Raw genomic sequence first — 6,881 nt, 5'->3', positions numbered from 1 at the left:
AACAAGCAGTAGTTGTTTGAGATATACTAAAATCAGAACAATTGATTAACATATTTACTATTCAGATGTGTGATCCCTTAAGTTAATTAAAAGGCTGATACCATATATCAGTCGACCAACACCAATAATCTATCCTGAATCACACACGTTTGATGCAATGAATAAGAAGGAACAACACTTCTTCTTGTTCAGGAAGCCAAGGAATTCCACATGTCCAGAAGGATTCCCCAGCTTCCTCTCTGTATGCATCACAGCTTGGCACTGCAACTGCTCTGCCAGGACTATCAGAAACTACAGACTAGGACATAGACTAGACCATCCCATTAGCTAACTTCCCATCTATTCACTCCATCTACATTTGTTTTTGCCACAGAAAGGCAGTCAACATCATCAAAGACCACTCGCACCCCGGTTATAATCTCTTCCGACCTTTTCCGTCAGGCAGAAGATACAAAAGCACACACACCAATAGGTTTTAGCGAGTTTTGAGAAGATTTGTAGCTCAGGTTGAGGTTCTGGATGTAGGCTTGCTCGCTGAGCTGGAAGGTTCATTTCCAGATGTTTCGTCACCCTTCTAGGTAACATCTTCAGTGGGCCTCCAAGTGAACCAATAGGTTCAAGAACAGTTTCTGAATGGACCTGTCAACTAACATTGATCTTGCTTTTTGTACACATTCTTTGTAGGTCTAACTTTACATTCCTTACACTGCTTTACCACCCTTCGTAAGATCTTTGCATGGTATGATCTGCCTGTACTGCACGCAAAACAAAACCTTTCACTGTACTTAGTTACATGTGACAATAATAAATCAAATCAAACCAAATCAAACTTCTGGCTGGAAGTATTTGCAAGATTCCTGGACAGTCATTTGGTGGCTTAGGTGACTACTTAGTTGCCAAACAAAAGATGTTCACCCTCAAATTTCTAGGCTATAAAATATTACCAGTTGCCCATTCTCATTATATTAAAATAATCAAAATAATGACAGATGTCATCTAGCTACAAATTTTAGAAAATTTACAAACTATATTTTTCCGAGTGTTTTCTGTTACATGTGGTTGCAAACATGTTACATGGATATGGGGCATAGTTTCATAATAAGAATATTTATAACTGTATTTCATAGAAATCTTGATCCAATCATAATCATATAATCACATTTTAAGCATAAGATTTCTTGGCTAGGTAGTTACAGATTTATCGTTATTTGACTGTACAATCATAAACAATTATGTCCTACAGCGCAGAGCAGTGGAAAATATAGTAATGAACAGTAATGCATTGCTTTGTATAGACAATGGCCAATGGTTCACATAGCTTTTGATATTTTGCCAAAAATATACAGAAAATCCCGTGGTTGGTGTGTAATAGTTTATTTGTACCTGCAGAGAGAGACAAATACAGAAGCCTATTCAACTGTTTCATTCAAGTTGTTATAAATGTGCTAGTTATGCCAGAATCGGTTTTACAAGCTTACATCTGTATATAAATTTGTGTTTACTTGAAAACAAAGTGAAACAGTTCAGACAGATCCACACTCTATATTATACACAGAATTCAAAACTGCAGTAATAGTTCTACAGTTTATGATCCTCCAACCATGGGAAGCTGTCTGTTTCTACAAACTATTTGGTGTTACCCCTTCATAATTTTAAACACCTCAAACATATCATGACCAATCTGCTCTATCTGGCAAAAAAAACTCTTAAACTATCAGGTCTTTCTTCATCCTCACACCAGATTCCATTCAAATGTATTGGCCATATCCTTTTTATGATCCTCATGCAAAATCTTCACATTTTGAGACTCTCCTTCAGATCTGGAGGATAACTGGTGGCACCTATGACTTTGGTGATCTGGCTTTAGAGTCCATCACTTTGGTAAGAGCAGCAGCAATCATTAGCTGGGTGTACACACGACAGCCTTTCTTCCTGAGCAGCTTCTGGATTTCTGTAAAGAAACAAAGCCAGCTGGAGTGACAGAAAACCTCAGAATTAACACCTTACTAGGGGACTGGACATTCACCAACACGATACATTGTGCAGAGAGACACAACACCACTAAACAGAATAGTAGCCCCTTGTGGGTCCTTTATCACCATACGAGGGGAATACTGCATTAGAAATCCCACTATACTGGCAAAACCACATCCCTTCTCATCCTGCGTCTCTCCACTGATGGAGAAAATTATATCTCCAACTAGCCCTTCATCTCCCAGCTGCATTGATAGACAGCACTCTCTTTTGCTGGCAAGGTTTCTTGGAGGTTAAAGTTCAATATCATAGTGACTTTTATAGTCACCAGCAGGACTGCCATCACTCATGGTTCAGTGACCACTTCTTTGTTCATTGTGAGTGATCTGAGGTATACTGTGTGAAGTGGAGGCAGGTGAAATTTTTCTCAAAAACCTGTGGCCAGGAGGGCATTTCAGGGAGAGCCCACTTCCTCATCTGTCACTGTCGGGCTTCTCTGTCTGAGGCAATAAAAGCACAGCTTCTATATCTGCTACAGAGTTGGATCATAAAACACCGTATCTTCCCTGAATGTTCACATCAGCTCTACAAAATATCTCGAAACCCAATCCACAGCATTTCCACCAACACTGCTCAAGAAGAATATCTCGAAACCCAATCCACAGAGTTTCCACCAACACTGCGCAAAACAAAATCTTCAAGCTCAATCCACACCATCCCCACTAACACTTCTCAAACACACCCCAACTGTAACTGATGGTTGGCTCTTTAATTAAAGCTAATGGGGATCCCTTCTGCTGCTGAAAGCTTGATTAGCGTATCTTTTGGTGTGTGGTGCAGACCAGGTTTGGGGAAGTAAGTGCCTAGTCAGCTGGAATAGCTGGATTACATCATGGCAGAACCTACTCTAACTCGACCAGCAGATACAAAGAGCGCTCGTGCCATCTGACTTAGAAGTGGTGAAGAGCACACAGGTCTTCTGTTGCACCAGCATCACTATGGACTGAACGTCACAGTCTATATACTCAGGTGAGCCCCGTGTTTATACTGGGTTACACTCCCAACCTTCTTCCAATCAAATGAATTGATAAGAACCAGGAGTAGGAGTAATCAATTCAGCCTCTTGAATCTGCTCTGGCGTTTGATATGATCATAGCTGATCTCATATCAGCCTCAACTCCACCATCCTGCCTGTTTTCCATAATCCTTCTACTCATTACTAATTAAACGTCTGTCTATCTCCTCCTTAAATTTACTCAATATCTCAGCATCCAACATAGTCTGGGGCAGTGAATTCCACAGATTCATGATCATTTGAGAGAAATCATGGTTCCTCATCTCAGCTTTGAATCTGTCACCCCTTATTCTAGAACTATCACCTCGCGTTCTAGATTGCACCATGACAGGAAACATCAGAATTCTGCAGATTTCTTTCAACCATCTATTTATTCATATCATATTTTGTTGATCATACACTTGAAATTCTCTAACAAGGGTCTTCATTTGCTTATACTATTGTTATATTTGCCTGTATTTTCTCATCTAAACCTAGCTTTTTGGAGTTTTCAGATCACTTACAAAAACTTCAAAATGTTAGCAAATACTTTTTTACCCTCAGTTTATACAAAACTTCTCAATTCAAATATCCTGATCAATTATATACCCTATTCAGCAGTGTTGATCACTTTCAGAATGTTACTCAACTAATCAAGAGAGAGTTTAGGAACTATCCTGCCAGATTTCAATTAGCTTTACAAAACCACAATTCCATTTATTTCATTATCTCCTCCTTTCTCACTCCATTGAAGGGCAACAATGATAACAATCATCAAGATTTGGGGTGGCACAGTGGCTAGCACTGCTACCTCACAGTGCCAGGAACCCAAGTCCAATTCTGGCCTCAGGCGACTGTGGAATTTGCACATTCTCGTAGTGTCTGCGTGAGTTTCTTCCAGGTGCTCTGGCTTCCTTCCACAACCCAAAGATGTGCAGGTTAGGTGAATCGGCTATGCTAAATTGCCCGTAGAGCTAGGTGCATTAGTCAGGGGTAAATAATGGGTCTGGGTGGGTTACTCTTCGGAGGGTTGGTGTGGACTTGTTGGGTCAAAGGGCCTGTTTCCATACTGTAGGGAATCTAATCAAATCTAAAAAGATCTTGTTCCGATACTTTCGGCCAAAGGATCATCGCATGTTAAGTTTACTTTTGTTCTTTCGTGTGGTGATTATTTGGATGGAATTAAACCTAAAGAGTTCAGTCCGGAACTTTATAATCATTAGTTAGACCATAAAACCATAAGAGAGCAGAGAGAGGTGAGTCATTCAGCACATTGACTCTGTTCCACCATTGGATGTGATAATGGCTGATCTGATAGGAAAGTGGAGCTAAAGACTGTCTTTCCCCCAAACTCTTGATTCCCTTACTATTAAATATCTCATTATTTCCATCTTGAATACATTAAATGACCCAGCCTCAACAGTCCCCTACAGTTAAAAATTACACAAGGTTGACTACCCTAAGAGAGAAGGAAGTCCTTCTCATCTGACTTAAATGTGTGACTTTCAGAAACATACAGATGTGGAAATTAGGTGCAGGAGTAGGCCATTCAGCCCTTCAACCGTGCACCACCATTCAATACGATCATGGCTGGTCATGCAATCTCAGTATCCCATTCCTGCTTTCTTTCTATACCCCTTTGATTTCTTTAGCTGCAAGGGCCATGTCTAGCTCCCTCTTGAATACAGCTAACAACCTTGCCCCAGCAGCTTTCTCAGAGAGAGAATTCCACAGGTTCAAAATTGAGTAAAGAAATTATTTTTTTATTCCAAAACTGTGCCTTCTGGTCCTAGACTCTCCCATGCGGGGAAACCACCTTTCTGCATCTATGCTGTCAAGTCTCCAAAGAATCTTGTACGTTTCAACAAGGTCTCCTCTTATTCTTCTAAACTCCAATAAGCACTGGTCCAATCTATTCAAACTCTCTTCATAAGATAGTTTCTCCACACCTAGTGAACCTTCCTTGGATTGACTCCATTTCCAATATACTTTCCTTAGATAAAGGATCTAAACTATTCACAGTATTCTAGTTGAGGCCTGACTAGTGTGGTGTATACTTCTAACAGAATCGACAGTGGACATTTTCAGCAAACGTGTAAAGCCTGAGACATGAAACAAAGGAGACGTATGAAGACATTAGCAGGGAAGAGGACCTCAAATCATGAGAAAATATAGGACTGTCCTTCTTGGAATAGATGAGATTAAGAAGTAGCTTTAACAGATGTGGTCAAGATGATGAACTAGTTGAACTGGTCAAGTAAAGGATATTCTATTGTGCAAGTGGGTCAGAAAGCAGAAGAACCTAGAAAATTCAAGAGGTCAATGAGGGTGAATGAAGGTGTAAGGAAAAACACAAAGTAATCCAGTAATTATAGTGTTAAATTTAAAAATGGGACTAAGCAATATGCAAACCTGACATTTTGCCAGGAGCAAACTCTTAGATAGTATTGCAGACAGCTAAGGAGATATGAATGCCTTACACCCACTTGTCTGATAAAAGGTCAAGCCAAAGACATTTCAACCTAATAAGAGATCACACTGGATTGGAGCATTAGTTTCATGACATATTTGTTTGAATATCTATTTTGTTTTCTTTCTGTGGTTTTCAATTTGCTTAAATTTAAAGTAGAATTGTTATAAACTACATTTCATTTACCATATACTCCATGATACTCAATACTACAGAGTAATATCCCCAGAATTCCTCAGTCAGGAATTATACACATTGATACTGGTTAACTCAGACAAGTTACCTTTAATGCAACATGCTTGCAGATATATTCTACCTTGAGATAATGTTGCTAACTCCTATTTCATTACTAAATAGTCCTAGTCTTTAGCTAATAAAGATCTAAAATATGTTTTAGTTAAGGTTTTAGTCTAACAAAAAAGTTCAACTGGATAGTTTTACCCTCGCCAGGGGTAAAGACAGTTGAACTATTGCTAAGGGATGCTGAAACTGAATTTACAATCCATTATTCTAATGTTCACTTCTTTATGTTAGTAGAATTTGAAACAAGATAAAATGTTCAATACTGTGAAGACTTCTGATCATAAATATGCCATTTAGAATTTCATCTACCTTAACCAATTTTAAATAACAATGACTCCTCATTTATTACAAATTTCCTACTTTGTGAATATTGAAATATTTCAGACAGTACTGGTAAAACACTGACATCTAGTGGCAAAATGCTTTGGTAATGGAAACATTTACATCTGGATAAGAAGAAATTCAGGAAACAACTTGTATTGAGATAGCATCTTGAGCATAACAAAATGTTCCAAGGCACACCACAAAAGCACCATAAAGCAAAATCAGACACAGAGCCACATAAGACAATTGCAGCCCTGAAAGTCAGAATTGAGGTGCAAGAGCTCAGAACTGTATTTCACATGCGATTGTTGCAGATCTATAGTATATGAAATAGGAACAGAAAGAGGCCATGTGGCCCCTCTAGCCTGCTCCACTATTCATTGCATCATGGCTTATCCCACATTCCTCACATTCACTTTCAGCCCTTTCCCTGTAACTCTTGATCTGCTACTGATCTCTGTGGTAAGGAGTTCCAAAGTCTCCCGGCCCTCAGAGGAGTTCCTTGTCATCTGAGTGCTAAGTTAGTGACCTTTAATTCTAAGATTATGCCATCCTGTTTAGCCTTTGCTCATTAGACAATCCCTCTATCTGAATTGTCTCCAATTAAATAATATTTTTCTTTAAATAAGGGGAACAAAACTGTTCAGTGATGCAGATGTGGTCTCAACAGCACCTTGAACAATTGCTATAAGATTTTCCTGCTCCTTGAAATAACAGCCTTCCTAATACCTGTGTAGCTGGAGGACATCACGTAAA

Source organism: Hemiscyllium ocellatum, chromosome 4, assembly GCF_020745735.1.
Source record: "Hemiscyllium ocellatum isolate sHemOce1 chromosome 4, sHemOce1.pat.X.cur, whole genome shotgun sequence".
NCBI classification, from domain to species: Eukaryota; Metazoa; Chordata; class Chondrichthyes; order Orectolobiformes; family Hemiscylliidae; genus Hemiscyllium; species Hemiscyllium ocellatum.
This window is presented reverse-complemented; position numbering follows the sequence as displayed.